The 23,859-nt window shown below is 47.7% G+C and overlaps 1 long non-coding RNA gene across 1 annotated transcript; it reads left to right on the forward strand.

Annotated features, from left to right (window-relative positions):
- Positions 1-2,591: 2,591 nt before the first annotated feature.
- On the forward strand, positions 2,592-14,567 carry LOC149346077 (uncharacterized). The gene is made up of 3 exons (XR_016292051.1): positions 2,592-3,922; positions 5,009-5,082; positions 14,449-14,567. It is a non-coding gene; the product is annotated as an uncharacterized LOC149346077 (long non-coding RNA).
- The last annotated feature ends 9,292 nt before the right edge of the window (positions 14,568-23,859 follow it).

Genomic DNA, 23,859 nt, shown 5'->3' on the forward strand with positions numbered 1-23,859 from the left:
TTGTTGCCATAATGTCGGGCTAGCCCTTCCGATCGTGCCAGGCGCCGCCCATTATCGTCTTCGTGTGACATGTTTGTTGGAAGAGGCCGCACGTGGAGGGCACGTCTCCACAGTTCTGAGATGGGAAACTGAAGGCGCGCGCGCGCGGCGAGGCACGCCAGGTGTGCGTAGTGGCGTCACTTGCTTCCGAGCATGCGCAGTATGGTCGTACAAGAGCCCGCGAAACGGCGGGACTGAGGGCAATGTAACTCACGCAACAATATATGGCTACGCGTAGAAGTTGCATTAGCAATCCTGCAGGTTTAACCACAGCTAAACCGCAGCCAGTTTTTTTTGCTACAAAGTCGGAGGGAAAGCCTGTGGCTTCCAGGGCTCCTAGCAGGTAGCGGTGCTCGACGCGATCGAAAGGCTTAAACTTGCCAGTGGCACGATCTTTTCCATTGGAAACTGTCTCAAATATACGGCGTAGACGACTTCGGCCGTGGCTGTGGGACACAAATCAGTGTACTAGCTCCACAAAAAAATAACAAAGAAATGCTGCTCCGGGCTTGAAACCAAATTTTTTTTTCCTGCAAGGCGCTTGACTGCGCCATTTAGCACTAGCTTATATTCGCCATGAGTTGCGACACCTCAACGTTGCCGCCGGTAACATTGATTGTTAGTATGCTCTGGCTGTACCCAAAATACCACTGAATATATGGAGGTTATGGGGACCAGAATAATTATTATTTAAAAGGACAACCAAGCTGTGGAGCGAGAGAGAAATTTTAGTTTAACCGGCGGCAGCGTTTCGATGGAGGCGAAACGCAAAAGGCGCACGTGTGCTGTGCGATGTCAGTGCACGTTAAAGATTCCCAGGTGGTCGAAATTATTTCGGAGACTTCCACTACGGTCCTCTTTCTCTCTTTCTTCTTTCACTCCCACCTTCCTCCTTCCTTTACCGCCGCGGAGACTCAGCGGTTATGGTGCTCGGATGCTGACCCAAAAGACGCGGGTTCGATCCCGGCCGCGGCGGCTAGAATTTCTTTGGAGGAGAAATTCTAGAGGCCCGTGTACTGTGCGATGTCAGTGCACGTTAAAGAACCCCATGTGGTCGAAATTTCCGGAGCCCTCCACTACGGCGTCTCTCATAGCCTAAGTCGCTTTGGGACGTTAAACCCCACCCTGTTGAAAATTCCAGCAAAAGTCACGTTGGAGAAAACGGTGGGCCGAATGGAAATGTTGGTTTCCATGTTGGAGAAAACGGTGGGCTGATTGGAAGTGTTGGTTTCCACGCTGGGTGTTGTTGGAGCGAATGGGAGAGATGTTGGATGCACTAATGGCGACTTTGGGCCACCCTGGATTGAGTGGAAATTGTGGTGGCTGCACTGGCACTTTCAGTAAACAATATTGGGCTGAATGGAAACCACGCTGGACACTTCAGTGAACACGATGGGACGGGATGGGCTTGGTGGTATCCATCGTGATTATCTCGGTGGGCCTGGCAGGCAACACTGGACTATGTGGAAACCACGGTGGGAGCCTATGGAGTGCACAGTCGCGAGCAAAAAATATTAGCACAGATCACTGGCGATCAGAATTCGTATATCTCACCACGCGGCGCTGCGGTAGGCAGAACTGCCTAACGGGCCGTTTCCATGTTTGCAGCCTAGGGGGGGGGGGGGGGGGGGGGCGGCAGGAAGTAAGCTTTATCAAGCGTGCACCGCCCGAGCGTTGAAGTGCCGACCCTACGTGACTGTGCTTGCGGAATTTATTTTGGCTCGGTTATCATGAGCACAGATGGCTTCTTTTTATTACTGTTTTTTTATGTCCGCGATATGGTTTGTCAAAAGGAACTCGCGGGAACAATATATGATAGCGCTGCTTTTAGTCAGCAGTTTTGCTGTCCGTGGCAGTCCGCTAATTTGCTGTCCGTGGCAGTCCGCAGTAATTTTACTGTCCGTGGCAGACCCCCTTAATACTGTAGAATGGGAACGGCCCGGCACTCCCGTTATCAGCCTCTCCGCCACCCGCAGTGCCAGGCGTTGTCATTCCGGCGCTCTGGTGTTCCGTCATGTGTGCTAATCTTTTTTACCCATGATTGTACCTACTTGTTTGGCATGGCACAAACCATGGCTGTATTTGAATGGCCGATGCTGGGCAGCAGATACTGCATGCATGTGCCTATATGGTTGACAAAATGAAACTCATCAATGCACTAACAATCTCAGTGGGTCAAATCCATCAAACGTACAGTCTTTGTCAAAAGTAACCAGGCTGCATGGTTTGCTTCTAGCTCGTACAGTGGATCCCTCACAGCTTCCCTAAAGCTGGAATGGTAGCTAAAGGTAAGGACTGAGGGTCTTATTACCTTCCAACACGTTTTGATCCTTAGGAATAACACAAGGGCTCCACTATACAAGCTAGAAGCAAACCATGCAGCCTGGTTACTTTTGACAAAGACTGTACACTTGGCACTTTATGCTGTTAGAATAAAAACTTCAAGACAAATTTCTCTTTTTTACACGTGCATTTGTTGACTTGACAGTTTCAGGAAATTTTTTAAAAAGTAACGACTTATATACTTGGGCTTAGATTATCATTAGCAAAATATTTGAGAAAAAGTTTAACTTCATTGTTCACAAAATAATAAATTGCAGGTTTGCAGAGCCCTGCATGCCTGAATCCGAACACTCAATTTCATTCAGAAAATTTTATTGAGCGTGCATTTCAAGACATATACTAATTCAATTAACAAATTGTTAACCACATAGCTGGCCACACAGCTTCTTTGTAGAAGGGTTACGAATACAAATATATACACAGAATATTTCGACAAGGCTGCACTCTTATACATGCACCTCGGTACACAATTACCAGTACAACACTGTTTTTCAAAATAGAAATGCAGATATATATAAACACAATATGAGGATATAAATTACACAGCATATTTCATACTAAGAATTGATTTGGTTTTCACGTTGGATGAGAGAACTCCACTATAAAAAATGCACACCTTCACTGTAGTCTCAAGAAAGCATATACCGTGGAGGTTGTTCTCTCGACGCGCGTTTCAACGCTGCCGCCTCTCACGTCGTGCTGCCGATCAAACAGCGTCACCATGTTTTTACGACAACCTACTCTCTACGACTGCTACGTTGGGTATTTTGTTAGCCTTGCTGATCTCCCATCAATATAAAAAAAAACTTCCCCATACAAACAGAAATCGGCATGTAATTTCGTGAATGAGCAAAGCAGCAAGCCATACTGCCGTGAGAACTCAGGCATTTTTCAACCGCAGCGCAAGCAACAGGTCGTTAATTCGCGCGTTTCTACCAGTGGTAATTGCTCGCAATCGCTGCAATTTCTGTGGATGCCGATACGGCTGAATACCCAATAAAAATACCAAAAATAAAATAAAAAGTAGGATACAAGCTTTTTCACAACGAAACCGAAACAAAAACTGGTTGTCACCGCCAGGTGGCTGCCGGTAGCTGTTTTTCTGTATAACCCTCATGGCGGTTCGGGTGCTGCGTCGCGTGCATCGCGCTTCGGCGCTTGCTACAATTCGCTACTTGGATTGTGAGCCGTCGTGAACTGTGTTGTGGTTTGCGTGTGTTTCTTCTTGCTCAAGGGTGCACAATCGCGCAGTGCTGTCGACGTAGCCTATTCGAGGCAAAGTGTCATTTTTCTGGTCTCTCTAACTTTTCAGTCTGTGCGCTTCTTTGTGTAGTCCAGGATGGGTGTCCAGGCACAAAGACGTGCGGGCAGTGTCGCGGTGGAAATGTTCCAAATAAGGCCCGGAATATTTTCTTCTGTGTGACTACGTGGTAGAGAGTGCCGGCTACGTAGCACTCGTGCTGAAATCTCACTGGTTGGTGTAGTGCCCGTGACACGAAGGCAAACAGCGTTCTGCACGACTACGCAATCATCTGAAAAGGTAAGCAGTACTCGTGCGTTATCCGAAGCATATAATGCTGGAACGGTGACCTGTCGTACTGCTGCAGTATTCGTGTTCAATGCTATAAAAAGCGTTTAAGGCGCTTTTGTTGTCGCCGCGGTGAGTTGCTCTGCCAAGAATTGTCGCTGTCGGTACTTGTTTTGGCGAAGGGGATGCGACCGTGCGTGCGCTAGCTTTGCATGATTTTGGTATGCGCATGTTTGCGCGTTTTGTTTCTTGTTGAGCACAGATTTGTCCTCGTATATGCCTCGTTCTACGCGTTTCTGCCCATGCTTGTTCACACCACCGCGCACGTTTCAAGGACCGGCACTTTGGCTGTGCGTAAAATGTATGATTGTCTTTCAAGATAGCGTTAGCACTTTGAGGGGGATTGAAACACTTTTTATTCGCCGCGGTTTTTGCTTGGCCCTAGACTGTTTAACCTTAGGTCGTGGGGTCGATCCTGATGGCAGTAGCCGCATTTCGATTTAGGTGAAATGAAAAAAAAGAATGCCCCTGTGCTGTGCGATGTCAGCTCACGTTAAGAAATTCTAGGTGGTCTAAATTAATCCGGAACCCTCCAATACGATCAGTGCCCATTTTCCGCATCTGAATTCAAACCCCACTATAAAGAAAGCACTGTCTCAGGTTGCAGTTACCAACGAAAGTTAATTTCAGGCCGTCAGGATCTAAATTTTAAATGAGTATGTGAAGATTTTTTTTTTTTTATGATACCGATAGCGTTTCTGGCTACCCAGAGTATAGGATCTTGCATTGCGATCACTCTGCTGTTTGAAAATTGGTTTCTGAGGAAAACAAGTGACGCAATAATTGTCTCAGTTATTACGATGTTTGTCTACGCTTTCGAACGCAGATTTGTTTTGCTCATAGCAAGATTCCTTTACTAGTGCTAGGGGAACTGATGCATTTTAAACAGGGTAGTTTTCCTTTGTATTGAGGCGTATACTTGGGCAAGTATATTTTTCCTGATCTTTTTACATTCATGTGATATTCACTGTTGGACCGAGTTCGCATGCTTGTTTTTGTACTCCTGTCATAGTGATAATGGGAAATTGGTATCCGCAGGTGGCACATCTGTCTTCCAGTCCGAGTCAATGGCATGGATTTTGTGGCCACCAGATGAAGTCAAAAGCTGTGTTGTAAGTTGTTACTGCATTGTGCTTTGTTCTTGTGGTTGCCATGAAATGTTCTCTTACTTTCATTGCTCTTTTCCTTAATGCTACTGCTTGGAGCAGTTTGGATAGCTCTGGCCTGATATGTTTACATGTTTATATGAGTAATATTAGTTGGCTGTCAGAATGGGCCGGTTGCAGGCCATTTGAAGTTTTACATTCAATATTGCTCGTCTTTTAACCGTGGCATTCTATGCATGAAGTGCGAAATGTCTGCATGTTTTTGGCTGCATTATGTGATACTATTTGACTACGAATATTAACATTATGATGCATGTGTGTTAACTTAAATATGTGTTTTTATGCCACTCATCGCAGGTCACAGATGTAAAAGAAAAAGTGCACACATGAGAACGGGTTTCATTACTGCTGCCTTGTTTTTGCTAAGCATGGAGAGCTGAGCTAATTGGTTCTGGGTAGAATTATGAGACATCATTCCAGTGTACAAAAACACATGAACGAAGAGAGTAGACTCCATAGACCCCATACTTCAACTGAGGTTGATTCCACAACATGAGCTTTTTACATGCAAAGTGGTACTAGTGACCCCTGTGGCTGAAAAGTGTTTCCTCGACCAGGTAACAATTATTCAATGTTGCAAAAACAAAAACATAGGCGTAAGGTTAGCTTGTCACTCAAGTTGAATGCATTGGCGTGACTAAACATTGCCTACCTGGCTGACCCAACACACATTTGCGTTGAGATAATCTATTTCTTTTTCTGCCTGCCTGCTCCAGTCGCCTTACTTCGGCATTGACGCTGTCACGACTCTGTGACAGCATCAATGCGCAAGTAAGGAGACTGGAGCAGGCAGTTTTCACAGGAGAAATTGTAGCCTTAGTGGTAGAAAGCCAGGTTCGAGAGATGAAGTGTGCTGGGCAGCGCAAGCCGGAAGACAACGCACATTCGCAACAGTGACCTGTCATTGTGCCCTATTGCCATCAGGTGTCACACCGCCTCAAGAAGGCCAGTGACAAACACGATGTACATGTCGTATTTTCAGCTTGGGAAAGCTGGGATGCATGTACCACCTGATAAATGACGTTACGAAAAAGCCTGCCTACAAAACTAAGCACACCAAACCCCTCGTTAAACATGAGGTTGACATGGTGTACAGCATCCTCCTTGCCTGTGGCAAACATTACATTAGACAGACGAGGCTTGCATCAATGAACGCTTGCTTGAACATTGCAGGACAGCTGATTCATTAAGTGGCAGAGGTCATTTAGCTGAGCACATTCGCCTTTGCTCGCACAAGCGAGCATGCAAGGCGTTTTTGAAAGAAACACATGCCTTGTGCAAGTTTAGCACTTGAAAGGGCTGGGAAATTTTTTAAGCCTTTTGTATCTCTGTTGAAAAAGAGAATTACGTCAGCAGCCCTTCTGCAGTGCTCCAGAAAAAGAAATAGATTATCTGGAGGCAAATATGTTTGTTGGGTCAGCCAGGTAGGTGATGCATAGGCGTGCCGATGTGTTTAATGTGAGTGGCAAGATACCTTTACCCCTATGTTTTTTTGTGTTTTGGTTTTTGCCGTCCTGAATAATTGTTATCTGGTGGCGGAAATACTTTTCAGCCCCAGGGATCACTAGTACCCCTTTGCACATAAAAAGCCTGTGTTGTGGAATAAACCTCAGTTGAAATATGGTGTCCATGGAGTCTACTCTCTTCATCCGTGTGATTTTGTGTGCCGGAATGATGTCTCATAATTCTCCCTTGTTTTCAGTGAATAAGGAGGGCTTCTGGTGTCTCTTTTTTGTATGTGATGGTTATAACAAAGTGGCTACCCATAAACTGTCATTTTGGGCTTAATTGAAGGATCCTTGGGAATTTGTTTGACAGCATATTCCATGGGGACTTTCTTGAGAAAAATCAGTTATTTGTTACCCATTTCACTGCATTAACCATTGCTTCTCATCATGTCTCGAAAGTCATTGATAAGCACAAGCTTTCGAGTACCTGAGGGCTGTGTGAGAAGCCTTCTGACATACTTTAAACTACTGAGGATATCTGAAGACAGATTTTACCAATAATTGTTAGCCAATCCAAACCTCTTGGTTCTATCCCTGACAACCTGAAGCTGACCTGTCAATAATTAAGGCTGGAAACCGTTCTGATCCCCAAACTGTTCTCCTATTTTATTGATGTGCATTTTGCATGAACTGTTAGAGCACGAAATGAGTCCGCATATTACTTACCACCATAATTCAAACTAATATTTCTATACCACTCATCACGGCTCCCATTCTCTTTACTAATGTGCAATCCAACTTTTTGAATTCACAACAGATTTTCACCCAAATTTAGATTCTTTATTTTAGGCAAGTGTCATCGACTTGAATTTCTCCAAAGCTTTTCATGTTTGTCATTATAACCTTTTAGCTACACTCTCATGCTTGAGCCTTCATTCTTTGATATTAGTGTAGATTCATTGCTTCCTGTTCTACGGCTGGCCTTAAAAAACTATTGTACTTCTTCTCTTATGAAGCCCAGCATATCAATATGCAAAATCATAAGGCGTCCCTCATCCTGAGTCACTTTGGGATGTTAAACCCCCATAAACCAAACCAAGCACATTACTAAAGTACATTAATATTAGCCATTCAATAACAGTCTTTGTCTTTATGTCCCAACCTTGTCTTTATGACTGCATTATTCTGAAGGATGCCCCAACTATCTCAGCTACTCTGACTGTATTGACTTTTGCAAGACGGATGAATGGGCTTGTTTGTAATTCATCGTGTCAAAACAGCGCAAAGAAGAGAAAGATGAGGAAGGAATGTGACGGTGCGAGTGCTGACTTTCAAGAAGGTTTATTGGAAAGCACATCAAAATATATGCACTGTGGCCTAAAAAAAGAATGAAGAAAGGGCGCCTTGTAACATTCACTTTGGATCTGTCAAAAACAAAACGAAAGTTGAATATGAAGCATTTAAGAGCATGAACTCTTTCTTAGGGAGTGATAAAGAAGGTGTGTTAACACATTGATTGCGTTTTTTCTACAATTTCAGTGGCCTCGATCATCTCATGCACAAACTTTTCTGTGTCTGTCTAGCACAATGCAGCACAAGATACGCCTCACAGCATAAAGGATGTGGCAAACGATCGCAGTCGCGACAATGAAACATCAGATTCCCCCTGCTAGCTTTGTTCACATCGTAACGGTGGTCTTTTGACCTCTCATTGGCACCTCTGCTAGTTTCTTGCTGAAGTTGATACATTAGCCAGATGGTTCGACTTTAGATTATTACATAGTTTCTTGGCTCTGGACATTGCTATTAACAAATCAGCTGTTGTGTGACACTTGAACTCAGAATTAACTGCCTCCGTTGCCTTGGACAGAAAGACGCCTTTAGACATGACCACAAAACCACCTTCTTTATCAGCAGTTGAATGCGATAGGGCCCACCGTCTTAAACCCGTTACAGTTCAGCCTGCGGGCAAGTTCCTGGCATGGTTCAAACCACGACACCCCATCAACCAACGCCCCCTGAAACACACCTGTCACGCTCAGGTCCAGGCACAGGAAGGCAAGACGTCAAAGTATGGCAAACAGCTCCAAAATAGTCCTCTTCGAAGGAACAATGGCAAATTTTGGCCCGTATATGCTTCAAGCAGCAGACGAGGCAGCAACTCAGTGTCGACATTGTGCACCTTGTTTTCAGACACTCGTGCCTTGGCTTCTCTGCTCCGGGCTAGTGAGCGCAAAGTGGCTGCAAAGTGGCATTCCAGATGGCTTTCACCTGGTCAACGGTGCGTGACACCGTCAACCAGCCACTCCCTGGCTTGTTTTCAGGCACAAGAGTTTGACAACAAGGTGCACACCTTCAGCTTGGAGTCGCTGCCTCGTCTGGTCCTTGAAGTGCTTATGGACCAAAATTTTCCGTTCCTCTGAAGAGAACTATTGTGGAGATGCTTGCCATGGTTTGACGAGTTGCCTTTTCCACGCACAGACCTGAGTGTGACAGGTGTGTTTCGGGATGTTTTGATGCAGTGTCACGGTTTGAACCCTCTTTAGGAACTTGCCCACAGGCCGAACTGTGTCGTATTTAAGAGGGTGGGCCCTCTTGCTTTCAACTGCTGACAAACGGTGGTTTTGTGGTCGTATCGAAAGGCGCCTTTCAGTCCAAGGCCACAGATGCAGTGTATTCTGAATTTGAGTGCCACTTACTATCTGATTTGTTAAAAGCAAAGTCCAGTGCCAAGAAACATTAACAATCTAGAGTTTAACCATCAGGCTAATGCCATCAACTTCAGTAAGAAAAATTGTCCAGCTATCTTCTTTACCGCAAAGACCCATAAAGGTGACTGCTCCTTGAGGGTTGTAGTTTAAGAGAATGGAACCTGTCAGAAACAAATCGCCTTCTCTTTGCGACATAAAATTAAGTTGCTGAGCATTGATGACTCCTCTCGTGTAAGATCTGCAGAGAAAGTAACACAGTTTCTACACAATAACTCTCGCACCAGTTTCATGGGGTGCTATGTTGACATCAAGGATTTATATTACGCCATCCCTCAATCAGGATCAATAATGTGTTGAAGAATTCATTAACCTAAATGGAGCAGTGGCATTCCAAACGTCTCAGGCGTTTTGGTGAATAATTTTGTCGCACTTTTAAGCTCATACCTTCAGTCCACCTTTATTACATTTCAGAATAGCTTGTTTTTGCAAAAAAAAACTATTAGCGCCGCTGTTACGTGGCTTATTGCAGGATCTCCAATCCTGACGAAGCATTGTCTAAGGTGAGAGAAGAGTTCAGTCAAAGCCTCAGTCCACTTTGAATCACCACTGAAATTATAGAGGATAATATGTCATCACATTTATTGGATCTCAATCTTGGGTGGTTACACTTGTTGGGCTTACGAGCCAAGGGAAAACAAGCTACTTTTACCATTTTCTTCGGTTCAGTCTAAGCTGGTCAAGAGGTGTCACTAACCTTTGCTTCAAAAATTCCTTAATGAAATCCTGTTTGATTGCCATGACATCCAGTTTTGCCCAGCTCATATGCCGTTTGTCCTTTACTGGATATTCAGAACCTTTGTCAGTGTCTTTAGCCGATTGCTTTAAGCAGAAGTTGAAACATTCTTTTTGTGCCCCCGTCGAGACTGTAACTCCCAAAAGGAAGTTTGTACGTACCTTTCCCTACATCCACAATTGGTCGCACCGGTTAAATAGGCAGTCGAGTTGGCGTCGATATTGTTTTTCTAACCCTATGAAGTTTCAGTACCTGTAGTCAACCGAGATTATCCATCAGAGTCTCTTCGTGCACTGCACAGAAGACATAGTGTGTTCGAACGCCTTGAAATGCGGCTATGTTTACATTGGGAAAACAGGCAAGTGTGTCACTGAGAGGTTTAAAAGACCACCACGACGATGTGAACAAAGCTTGCGGGAGAACTTTGATGATTCACTGTCGCAATTGCAATTGTTTGCCAGATCCTAAACGCTGTGAACCGGAATTCATGTTCTGCATTTTGCCTGACAGACACAGAAAAGTTTGTGCGTGAAATAATCGAGGCCACTGAAATTTAAAAAAAAACCGCAATCACTGTGTTAGCACACCTTCTTTATCGTTTCCTAAGGAAGAGTTCATGCTCTTAAATGCTTCTTTGTCAGTTTTTGTTTTGTTTTACACTCATGCAATGTGGTTGACACAAGGTGCCCTTTGTTCGTTGTTTTTTTAGGCCACAGTGTATATATTTTGACGTGGTTTCCAATACACATTGGCGATAGTCAGCACTCATGCCATCATATTTATTCCTTCGTTGTCCTTGTCTTGTCTGCATTGTTTTGTCACAACGTATTGACCTCCTTTCCCTCCTCTAGGGTTAATGGTATGGAGAAACCTTAACCAGATACAGCCCCACATACTTGGAGCATGTCACGATACATGCTGCTGGCACCACAAGGGCACTCGGGTTTATCAGGAGATGTCATGATCTGTGTGCTCTTGCCATGCTGCGCTGTTTATGCATAAAAATTTTATTGATTCCAAACTGAAGTATTCCCTAGCTCTTTCAATTTTGCACCAAACTGTTTGATGCTACGCCACCAACTCCCTTTAATCCAACAGCGACACTTGGTACAGCATATGTGTAATCAGTCATCTCATTTGACCACCAGACATCACTGCATAAAAGGGGAAACGCTCGTTTAGGTGTGTTCCATATACTCTACAATACTTTTCCACAACTTAATGTTAAATGTTGCTGCCGCGCTTCAGACCAGGATGCCATCACAACTAAATCAAGGAATTTTTCCTGTTCCCATTGAAGAATAAATCAAATCAAAGTTTATTTCCCATCTAGCACTACAGATGGAGGAATCGTAGAAAAAAGCTGCCCTTGGGCAGCTTGACGAGTCTACAATCCTTATTATTGACAGGGAGGCAACACAAGAGTTTATACAATTTTAAAAAACAAGCACATCAAGGAAGCACCGGAGAATACACGAAACAGCAATATGTATACATAATGAAACTTAAACAATATTATGCAAAAACAAATTATGTAGTTCATGACGTGAAAAAGAACAAATCGAGGTTAATGTGGATATACCTATTTAGAAGAGATGGAAGTGTGTACTGAAGGCATTCCCTACCAAGATTTAGTCGAGGTGTTGGCACTGTCCATTCTTCGCCACGTCTTGTTGGATAGACTGATTCTTTTTTCCTTAGTTCTGCAAAATTTTTAAGATTTGTTACATTCTTCTTGATTTCTGTTTTAAAAGTAACACTGAGGCGATATTTATAAAGATTGTGCTTTAATAACTCTGGAATGACAAAAAAAAGCTGCACTGGGATGTCGGAACGGTAAATTATATGCATTTCGGAGATATCTTTTTTGCATTAAATGAATACGTTCAAGGTTAGTGAATGTTGTAGTGCCCCACACCAACTGGCAATAGTTTAAATGCGAGTTGAATATTGAATTGTATACCAGCATCTTAGTTTTTGTGGGAAGTATGTATTTTAGACGGCCTATAACAGCAGTGATTTGAGCTATTTTTTTTCAAGATATAATTGACATGATAATCCCATGACATACTGGCAGAAAATATGACCCCAAGGCATTTAAACTGCTCAACAATTTCTACAGCCCGCGAGTTTAATATAATATTCTCGTGCAGTGGGATAACTTTATTTTTCGGCCTAAATATGACAGCTTTGGTCTTACTCTCATTTATTTGCATCAGGTTAACTGCAGACCAGACCTCAAGAGGCATTGTGGCATTACATTGTTTGATAAGTTCATGAACATTTTCACCCGAAAAAAATACGCTCGTATCGTCTGCATAGATGGAAAACTTTGTATTATCGCTAATGTTGACAATATCGTTTCGGTAAATATTGAAGAGTAGAGGCCCTAGCGTACTGCCTTGGGGGACACCGTAGAAGAGCGGCTTCGGTTCAGACTGTATACCATTTATGTACACCATTTGCTGTCTAAACGACAAATAAGAACTTAACAATGAGAGCGCTTTTCCTCGGATACCATAGTCGTGTAATTTATTTAGTAAGATTTTATGATTTACCAGGTCAAAAGCCTTTGAGAAGTCCACAAATACACCAATGACAATAGATTTGTTTTCAAGTTGCTTTATTATATATTCCTTTTGTTGGAGTAATGCAAGTTCAGTGGATTTGCTTTTGCAGAAGCCAAACTGAAATGGTGTTAGCAAGTTAAATTTATGGATGAAATTTGACATTCTTAGATGCAGCATTTTCTCAAATGCTTTCGAAAACACTGGCAAAATAGAGATTGGTCTGTAGTTGGCGAGGGCGTTGCGATCTCCTTTTTTTGTAAAGAACAACAACTTTTGCTAATTGCATTTTTTCCGTAAAAACTGCAGTTTCTAAACAGATGTTAAAGATGTGAGCAAGTATGGGAGCAATTATGTCAACTACATGCTTGACTGGCCGTATTTGGATATCATCAATGTCACAGCTACTGCTATTGTTAAGATTTGTTATCACCGACACTACTTCGTCTACCGTGACTGGGTGCAGAAAAATTGTTTCATCATTCTGAATTCGAACATATTTGCAAGCGTCAGATCCGGCAGCACGTGTTATAGCACGGGTAGCCAAGCTCGTTAAAAAAGTATTGAATACATTAGCCAGTTCGACGCCAGAAACTTCCTTTCCATCAATATTTAATTTTGTTAATGCAGTGCGTGAACTGTCCCGCTGCAGAAGTGTATTTAATCTCGACAATAGTACACCATTTCGAGCATTCTTAACATCTAGAAGTGACACGTGATAGGCTGTTCGTGCAGACCGCAGTTTTTTAGTCAATTTGTTCCTATATTTCTTAAATACCGCAAGGTCCTCAACCTTCCGGCTGCTCAAAAATTTTCTGTACAGCTTGTCTTTCATTTGTATTTCTCCGCGAAGCTCTGGCGTTACCCATGGCTTGCGGATTCTGCGACTTTTCACGCGTGTTACAAGAGGAAAGCAGTCGTGATATATCTGTTTAAAGCAATCGACAAACGTATTATAGGCAACATTTGCATCATGAAGTTCAGCTATCTTACTCCAATATACTTTCATGAGTGCATCCCTAAAGGATTTCAATGATGATTCTGTAATAGCTTGGTATGTGATTGATGTGGACTTACTTCCTATTGTACTAGCGTTCTCAATGCAAGCAAACACAGGAAGATGGTCACTAACACAACAAGATAAAACACCAGAAAAAGCATTCAGCTGCATAGAGTTAGTAATAATTAAATCGAGAACAGAATGGCCTTCGCTTGTGGCTCTACCGCACCACATTTTCATTGCATGTGGTCTCTCAAAATTATGGAAATAAGTGATATCGCTTGGAGCATTGACACCGGTTTGTTTTACCTTTTCTTTGCTGCTGTTTTTATTTTTTGCAACTGATGTATCAATGGATTGTATGCCTCTTTTCGTAGTGTATCGTCTGCGACATCTCAGCTGTGCTACTGCAGTCACCCTTCTGATGTTACCTTTATATTGTCCCTCTTATTAATACCCCACTAAAAGCCTTCAGAGGACAAAAAACGATGGCTTTTTTATTTTGCTCATTATGGCACACGTCAGGCTTATGTTTAGGGATATAGGAGAGGCCTTTGTCTTGCAGTGGTGCTAGTTATGCTGCTGATGATGGTACTTAATGACGAGCATATGATATATTGAATAAGAACCTCAAATTATTTTTCTTTTTAAGTGCGAATAGCTTCAGTGGTTCTTGATTTAGGCTCACTTTGTTCCTGTGGCCACAATACGGAGTTTACTTTTTTAGCACTCTAATACTGGCAAGAATAAAAACTTGTGGATCCTAATTCTTTCATTTCAATCTTTTCTGCAGAGTGCATCGCCCAGTTTTCCCAAGCCCTCATGCACCGGTGGTACATCAACAAGGCTGTTTCATGGGGCCCAGCTGCATTGACAAGTGGCTAAAGAAGAGCAAGAGGAGCATGAACGCAAAATAAAACTGGCTGTAGGAGCTTCATCTATTTTGAAATTTGCTGTCTCATTGCGACAGACATAACATTGCTGCATGGCCCCTGCCCCAACATCTCCCAGTCATTCCAACATGCCCAGTCATTCCAACCTGCCCAGTCATTCCAACATGCCCAGTCATTCCAACATGCCCAGTCATTCCAACATGCCCAGTCATTCCAACGTGCCCAGTCATTCCAACATGCCCAGTCATTCCAACATGCCCAGTCATTCCAACATGCCCAGTCATTCCAACGCATTTTCCATTACCATAATCCACCAAGGTTTCCAGTGTTGGTTTCCAATATTTACATCATTGCCTTTTTTTCCAATAGCATAAACCAACCAACCTTCCTTTACGGCGCGGTTCAAGGGTCCGCCAAGATATGTGAGACAGATACTGCGCCATTTCCTTTCCTCAAAAACAAATTTTTATCTTGACGTCCCAAAGCGACTTTGGTTTGGTTTATTGGGGGTTTAACGTCCCATAGCGAGAAAGAGAGAGAAAACTTTATTTCAACAGGAATTCGGGACACGCCCCAGGGTCCCCGTACGACCCCACTGCACTCAAGTGTTTATATTCCTGAGGTCCAAAACACTGGCAGCACGGCCGGTGGCGATGGTCTGCACGGCCGGGTCCTCCGAGCGCAGCAGGGTCTCCCAGTCCTCCCAGGTCTTGAGGTTCTCTAGGTCCCGCGGGGGAGGGTCCGCCGGGCAGAGAGAAACGATGTGGAGAGAAGAAGCGAAGGATTCTGGGCATAGGGCACATGCGAGAGTGGGAAAGGATGGATGATAGTGGGCTAGGTTAAGGGGTGAGGGGAGAGTGTGTGTCTGTAGTCTACGCCACAGTGTTGCGTGTTTGTTATCTAGGGAGAGGTGGGGCGGGGTGTAGAGCTGGCGTGAGGCTCTGTATGCGTGGGTCAGCTTAGTGAATGTGTGAATGCGCTCCTTCGTGAATCCCCGATCCGAGGCCACCTGAGCCCGGTTTAAAGAACCTCGGGCTAAAAGGTTGGCAGCCTCGTTTCCGGGATTCCCGGAGTGCGCAGGCACCCATATCAGCTCCACATGGCGGGGCGAGGGTGCATCGGGCGAGTCCAGTATGCCAAAAGGAGGGACATGAACTCGGCCTCGAGCAAAATTTAAAATCGCAGTTTTAGAGTCACTTAAAATATACCGGGCTTCCGTGCGAGTGGTAGCAAGTGCAATGGCGGCTTCCTCTGCACCCTCTGGGGACGTGTCTGGAGGGAGAGGTAGTGTGAGGTGGGTGGATGAAGAGTCCACCACAGCTGCTATCGCTTCATCACCCGTGCAGGCAGCGTCCACCCATACGGCGTCCGGCTCGGGGCCGTACGCTCGACGGAGTGCCTTCGCACGGGCTCTGCGGCGCTGCTCATGGTGGGACGGGTGCATATTCCTCGGGAGCGGCCTTGATGAGAAGCTCCCGGTGAAGGGGTCGGGATGGAGAGGAGGGTTGGGTCGTCCGCCGGTATTCTGATGCCGAGGGAGTCCAGGATATACCGACCTGTGGAAGTTTGTGTGAGCCTGATGTATAGGACCTGTCGGTGGGCCTCCACCAGTTTTCCGATCGTGTTGTGGAGGCCCAGGCCTAGTAATCTTTCTGTGCATGTGTTGAGGGGAAGATGAAGTGCTACTTAGACTGCCTTGCAAATCAAAGCATCCAAAGCGTTTATGCCATGTTTGGATAGTTGTAAGTATGGGGTAGTGTACAGCACACGGCTGAGGACAAAGGCACGAATGAGGCGACATAGGTCGCGCTCCTTAATGCCTCTATGACGTCCCGAAACCCTACGGATGAGGTGCGATATCGCGCCTACAACCTGCTTGAGTTTCTTGAGGGTAGTGGTGTTTTTGCCATCGTTCTGGATTTGCAGGCCCAATACACGGAGTGTGCTAACCTCAGGTACAGGGTCACCATTCAGTTCAATGGCAATGGGGGAGCGGGGACAGCGGTGATTCTTAGGACAGATGAGGAGCAGTTCGGACTTCTCTGGGGAGCAAGACAGTCCGATGGTCCGTGCGTAATTTTGGGTGAGGGTGGCTGCTTCCTGTAAGGTGCTCTCTATGTCACCGTCACTGCCATGGGTGGTCCACAGGATAATATCGTCGGCATAAATAGTGTGCTTCAGGTGGGGAATAGTGGTCAATTTTCGGGCAAGGGGGATGAGGGTTATGTTAAAGAGAAAGGGGGAAAGGACGGACCCTTGAGGGGTGCTGATACTCTGAAGAGTGTAGGAGGGAGAAGACAGAGGGCCGAAGTGTATCTCAGCCGTGCGGTCAGTGAGGAATGCTTGAATGTAGGCATACGTGAGCGCACCCACATTCAATGGGAATAGAGCAGTCATGATCGCCTGATGTTCAATGCGATCAAAAGCTTTGGAGAGATCCAAAGCTAAGACTGCCTTGGTGTGACCTGGAAGAAGCGGGTCGAAAATGTCGTGTGTGAGTTGCAGCATGGTGTCCTGTGCGGATAGATAGGGGCGAAATCCCACCATGGTATGCGGGTAAAGATTGTTGTGCGCCATGTGACTTGTGAGTCTCGCTAACACAACATGCTCGAGGAGCTTCAAGAGGCATGAGGTTAGCGAAATCGAGCGAAGGTTTTGAAGTGTAAGTGGTTTGTTGGGTTTAGGTATGAATATTACCTTCGCGTGACACCAGGACTGCGGAAGGTTACCCTCCCTCCAGCACTGGTTGAAGTATTCGTAATGTGGGTGATCGATCGGTCATCCATATTACGGAGCATCGAGTTTGTGATCTGGTCTGCACCATGTGCGGAGTTTGTGTGGAGAATCAGGAGGGCCGCTCTGACTTCCGTCTCCGTGATGTCGGTGTCGAGTGTGGGATTTGCTTGTCCTGTGTAGTGCGGTATAGGTATGGGGCCGCCTGGGGATGTGTACATGGTTTGAAGTGTGTCTAGATGGGTGTCGGGATCGTCAATGTGTTCATGTGTGCGGCGTGTCACGTGGTGCTGTGTTGCTGATTTGGTGCGTGTGGGGTCAATGAGGTGTCGGAGGAGTTGCCATGCGCGTTTGCTGGAGAAGTTTCCAGCGATGCCGTCACATATCTGTCCCCAGTTAAATCGGCAGAGCTCTTCAGAGTGCTGTTGGATTTGTGTCTGCAGCGCGGCCAGCCGCTTTTTAAGCGTTCTGTTGTGTTTGTTGCCTCTCCAGCGTACCAGGATGCTGTGATGAGCCTCCCAGAGGTGGGCTAGGCGTGTGTCAAGGGCAGGTGTTTCGGCTGTAGTTTCAATGTGTCGCGTGTTGTGGTGAACGTCATGCTTGAGTGACTGTACCCATGCATCCATGTCTGCGATGGGAGTGTCTGGGAGGGCGGTGCATACAGTGCGAAATGCATCCAAGTTAATGAGTTTGTGTATGGTATTTGCGGGACGGGGTGGTTTGTACGGGACAGCGATTTGTATAATGTAATGATCACTGCCCAGTGTATGTTGTGTTCTGTTCCAGGTAACGCTGCGGATACAGCGGCTCAGTGTCAGGTCCGGAATGGTGTCCATGCTGACACTGTTGCCGATCCGTGTAGGCGTCTGAAACGTGTTGTGCGCAGTGAGTTGGAGGTTCTGCAGGAGCAGCCAGAGCCTGTGACCTCGATGCGTCGTGGTTGTGTATCCCCAGTCAGTACGCTGACAATTGAAGTCCCCACCGACGAGTAGGGGATGTTTCCCTGCTAGATGGTGTAGCTTTCGCAGAAGTGATTCTAGCGAGGCCATAGGCTGGGACGGGGGCTAGTATATGTTTGCTATAAATATAGAAGGAAGTGAATGTGTGTGATGTATAAGTTCTGTGATCACGCAGGGCGTCTCAGACGTGATGTGATCAGTTTTGTAGGTGAGGCTGCGGTGGATGAGTGTGGACGCCCTGGGTGTGTTAGTGGTATCCGAGTGTGTAGATGTGTAGCAGGGGAGGGTTGCCTGGTGTGCAGTCTCCTGTAGGAGTAGTATGTGGGGCGTGGGTGTGATGGTGGGAAGGAGAAGTTGCAGAGGCGCGCGCTTTGCCCAGAAGCTGCGGCAGTTTCAAGTTAAAATGGGAAGATAATTAGGGTTCGCCCCCGCCATATTGGATGGTGGGGGGATTGAGGAGGGTAGTAACACGGGTGTCAATTGGTATGTGTTGTTCAGGAAAGGTGGTTTGCGCTTGTGTAGGTAGGATGCGGGTAGTGGAGGGGGTTTAAAGTTTAGTGAAGCGGTGGGTAAGATTATGTTCCAAGAGCTCCATCATCTTGGTAAATATAGCGTCCATGCGCTGTTCCAGTTTTTCGGTGAGGGTGGCGGCAAGGTGATTGAATCTGGCGTCGAGGCGGGCGTCTAGCTCTTTTAGTTTGTGGTCAAATTTGGCCTCGAGCGCTGCTAATTCAGCGTCTAGTTCTGGGGCACGGGCGTAGGTGTGGCGTCTGTGGTGCGTTGTTTCTTTGCAGGAGGGGTGCTAGAATTGTCGGTGGATGATGAGGTCGAGTTAATGACAGCGGGTGCGGGTTGAGGGGGCATAGAGGGTGCGGGGGTGCTTAGGAGGGAGGAAAGGCGGATTACCTCGTCACGCAAGGCCTTTAGTTTCTGGTCTCTCGAATCTGCCTGGGAGGTCTGGGGTGGTGGGGGTTGACGGGTAGCCATGCCAGAAACGCGGTCTGCCCAGGCGAGACCCGAGGAGTTGTTGCTGCCATTCCGTCTGCTTCTAGACGATAACCGGGAAGGCGTCGAGCTGCGTCCGTTGCCTGTGCTGTGTTGATCGCAGCGGGAAAGCCGCGATGAAGATGGGGGAGATACAGCGTTCCTCGGGGACGCTAGTTTACGGCCCCGTGCCTTGCAGTTGCCAGTTCCGGTCAAATGAGGGCCTCCGCAGAGAACGCAGTTGGGGGTGCATGAGGGCACATCTTCTTTGGGATGGGACTGCCCGCAGCGGGGGCACTTATGAGATCTTGGTTGGACGCACACATCCGCCTGGTGACCTGGGACGCGGCAGTTTGTGCACGAGTCTCGGTAAGGTGTGCACCTGTGGAGGGCTCCTCCATAAAGAACGGCGCTTGGGACTGGTCCAGCACGGAACGTGATTAAAATGGAACGCGTCGCCCATTCGGCGGGCGTCCACAATGAGGGCGTCTGGTTTGCCGGTGATGAGGTCTTGCAGGAGCTCGGTCGGGGTCTCGTTCCAGAACGCATTGGAGATGACTCCGCGTACTGCTCCGTCCGGTGGAGCTATGTAAGGTGCGACGGTGAACTCCTTGCCTTGGTGTTTAATGGTGGTCACCCGAACCAGAGCGAGCGCGTCATCTTTAAGGGGCGTGCTTATGGTGCATGTGTTGTTGAGTGGATGTACCCTGAGTTGGGTACGCGTTAGTTCATGGAGCTGGGACGCCGCTTGGAGGATGGCCTCCCGTAGTAGTCGGGGTGGAAGCAGGTCCAGCTGCAGGCCGCCTCGAGACCTAAAAACGATCTTGTAGTCCGCGGCAGGAAGCGGCGGCTGCTGCCGCGAACGCTGCGCAGCTGAGCGCGTTGCTTTCAGGTGCGCCGACTTGTCAAGGTATGCTGGCTTGTGGGCACCGGTAGCAGAGGCTGCGGCCTCCTGGCTTTGGGTTGCTGAACGAACGTCCCTGGAGCGGGCAGCCACACCAAGGATGTGAGTCCAGTCCCTTGGGTCATAGTCGCGGGGGTTAATAACTTCTCCCTGAACCATCACCTCCATGCTGGCGTTGGTGGCGGAAGCGTCCGTCGGAGTCCCCAAAGCGACTAAGGCTATGAGAGACGCCGCAGTAAAGGGCTCCGGAAATTTCGACCTCCTGGGGTTCTTTAACGTGCACTGACATCAGGCTATAAAGGACGCCGTACTGAAGGGCTGCGCAACGGGGTATCTGATGTTTCAGCCAACGTCTTCGCTTCGGCGGATCCGGTTGTTGCGACGCGCGTCTCTTTCACTCTATATTTTATGCGAAGCATATTACTAGAGCTACACTACAGCCCGTCGAGCGCGGCGGTGGAGCTACCATTGACCACGTGACCACGTGACGTTTAGCGTGACCACGTGACACCACGTGACAACATGACGTCACAGCAGAAGAGAGATGGGCTGCCGGCTCGCGCGGTCGGCCGCAGCGGTGGAGGCTCCACATCAGAGGCGCGGCGGCTGACCACGTGACGTTACAGCAGCGGTATAAAGCTGAGCTTGCCTCGCTCTCCGGGCACTCACGAGGCTGCCAGGTGTTGGGATGCCGCCTAGAAGCAGGGCTGATTTGAACTAGAAGCGAAAGCTTCAGCGTGCCACAGAGACCGATGAAGAGCGGGATGAACGTCTGGCTAAGCTGCGTGCTCAATATGCGGCTCGGCGACAACGTTCTACAACAACTGAAGAACAAAGCGAGGAACTTTACCAAGCCTAGCCATCAATATGCTTCGCATCTGACTAGGCTTAACCTTAGCTAAGCCTCAGCCATTTTTTTCTGAGTAAACTGAGATTGTGGTATGTATTAGAAGGCAGTTGTCTCCAGGCAACCGACTGCTCTCTACTAAGGTCTTTGTGGGAAAGACGGTAGGTCCTCCGGAGGGCTCATTGGTGTTCTAAGATGGCTCCATACTGTCTAGTGACTGCGTCCAGTCCCCCTTCTGTGCGCGCCTCCCGGTTGGCGTATGCTCGGGCGTTGGCGTCCGCACATCCCGCACATTTCACATATGACAACAAATGCCCGCTATGCGGTGAGCACCCAACGCTTTACCACGTTACAGGTTCCAGTCAGGAAATGCAGGCAGCGCCGATAAACAACACACCAACACCGGAGCAGTGGGAGGCTGCGCTGTCCAGCTCGAAGCCTGAAGAGCAGCTCAAGCTGATCGACAGGGATCGCAAGACTGCAAAGGCCGCTGGGGCCCTGGACTGAGGGCTCCACCTACGCTGCGAGAAAGAACCCTTGTAGTACGATAAAGTTTTTCATTAATTAATTAATTAATTAATTAATTCGTTCATTCATTCACTCTATATTTTAGCTCTCCTCTATCTGCACGTGGCAGCCGAGCCTCGAGCCAGTCGGCAGGCCCGTGCACTTTCCTTTTCATCCTTCTCTCAGTCGGTAGACCAGCGGCGAAGGAACTGGTGTTCCTTCACGGCCACAAGGTCCGCACACGTTTGGGAGGCCGCGTTTGAGCGCGGAGCGATCGGACGCGTGGTGCATCGGCTCCGTCGATTTCTCGGCTGGAACCACGGCAACCAAATGTAACGCCTATCAAATCTGTGCGACTGCAACCGTGAAGTCAGCAGGGTCCTGGAGAACCCAATCACACCCAGGTACGCCGAATTTTCGGCCATTTCGAGCAACCCTCCGCATCACCACGTAGCGGTCGAGCTAAGCCTAACGGCTCCGGCTCCTCCGCCGCTGGCTGCGGAGACGCCTGCCGGCCAACCTCTCAACATGGCTCTGCCTGAACAACGCGGATACGACCCCACGACTCTGTCGTGGTCATCTGTCCCTGTAAGCCAGCCAGAGGACGGCCCATCCACCATTTCGGCGCAGCAAGCTGCCCTTTTCCAAGTCGTTGACAGCCGGCGCCGCCGCCGGCAGAACGCATGAGGAGCGGCAATGCCAAAGACTCCTCTCAACAATTCAACAACGGGATACGCTCGCGCTCCGTCTTCCACACCTCCACAGAAGACTTCTCCACCAGTCTCGAAGTGGACTCCCAAGCCAACGGTCAGGATGAACCCTGACGACTACGTGGTCGTGCTGCGGCCACGCAGTACGGTCTCCCTCAAGACGGCCTTCCAGCAAGGTGAGCTTGGCGCTGCCATTTCGCAACTCATCGGTAGGCAGCACATGAACACCATCACCATTTCACCAAATTGGGAACAAAATATCATCGTCTGTGGCACGCAGAACCCAGAAGTGGTTGAAAAGCTGCTCACGGACCTTCAACTCAACACCAGCAGAGGATCGCTCGCATTTCACGGCCACCTCAAGCTCACCGGTGATGTGTGTCGCGGTGTGAAATCTGTTCACAACTTAGAAACCAGTGAGTCACTGAAACATAATGTGCAGTGGCGCGGTGGTGAACTAGTTCATGTGCGCAAGCTGGGACAATCAAACGCAGCTGTACTGATTTTCGAGGGGCGCACCGTTCCGCGTTACGTCCATTAAAACGCAGAACTAACTCCCGTCAAGGAGTACAAAAAAACAGTGCCAGCGTGCTACCGTTGCGGCACACTGGGGCACCGGGTGGACAACTGTCCCACCCCAGTCGAGGAAAGATGTGGCCTTTGTGGCCAAAACGTGGGGCTTGGTACTGAGGGGATGGCCCCCCACGTCTGCAATCCTATGTGCTTAATCTGCGGGGGCCCGCACCTCACCAGCTCCCACGAATGCATCGCCAAATTTATCAAGTTGCCGCAGCCAGGGCCCAGGACGCCATCCAAGGGAGCCAATGCCGGCGCTACACGGGGAGTGCGGCAGCAAAACAACCAGAAGACGCCACGGCGTGGCGTGATGCCTCCCCCTGGCAAGACAGCAACAGTAACGCCACCACCCGGAGCAGCGGAGTTCCCAGCTCTCAGCGCTTCATCTGGCGGCGCCGCCTGCAACCAACCCAAGGTAGGCAGCTGGGCGAGGGTCGCCTCCTCTCCTTCCCCTCCTCCGTCCTCCACCACCAGCACCGCCGAGAAGCAGGAACTCAAGCGCGAGCTCGCCCTCTTGTGAGCTCAAAACGAAAAACTAGCCAGCGAGCTTAACCAATACCTCCTAGAAAGACTTGAGGCCTGCGCGCTGCGCGAGTGACGTCACATCCAGTAGGCGGATGGCCGCGTCGCTCGCTTCCTCCGCCGCGCTTGGTGTCGCTTTTTTAGGATGGTTTAGTCCCTCTCTATCGACCGCTGTATTAAGCGCGAGTGCGACCGCTTTACAAGCGTACAAAATGATAGGCGTGCGCTCATTTATAAAGAAAGGAAGAGCCTGCTGTGAAATAACTAGGGGCCTGGTCAGCTGCAGTGCACTTTTTAGAGAAGTAAGATTGACAAACTACTCTAGGTGACTGAATAACTGATACAAAACGCGAGAATTCTGCAGTGCAGTTGTTTCGCTTCGCTGGCTTCGGCTTCAGCGGCGTGCGTCACGTGATTTCTAGATGATGGAGGCAACAGCAACTCGATCGTCACCTTCATGCAAAACTGTGTAATGGTGCCTATTGCAGCGTTCTATAATTACTGCTCCCATGGGGAGTTTATTGTTTGCTGAATATTCAAGAATGAGGCAAAATTTAGTCGTCAACCAA

This window comes from Amblyomma mixtum, chromosome 4 (assembly GCF_055824585.1).
Source record: "Amblyomma mixtum isolate Tamu chromosome 4, ASM5582458v1, whole genome shotgun sequence".
Taxonomy (NCBI): domain Eukaryota; kingdom Metazoa; phylum Arthropoda; class Arachnida; order Ixodida; family Ixodidae; genus Amblyomma; species Amblyomma mixtum.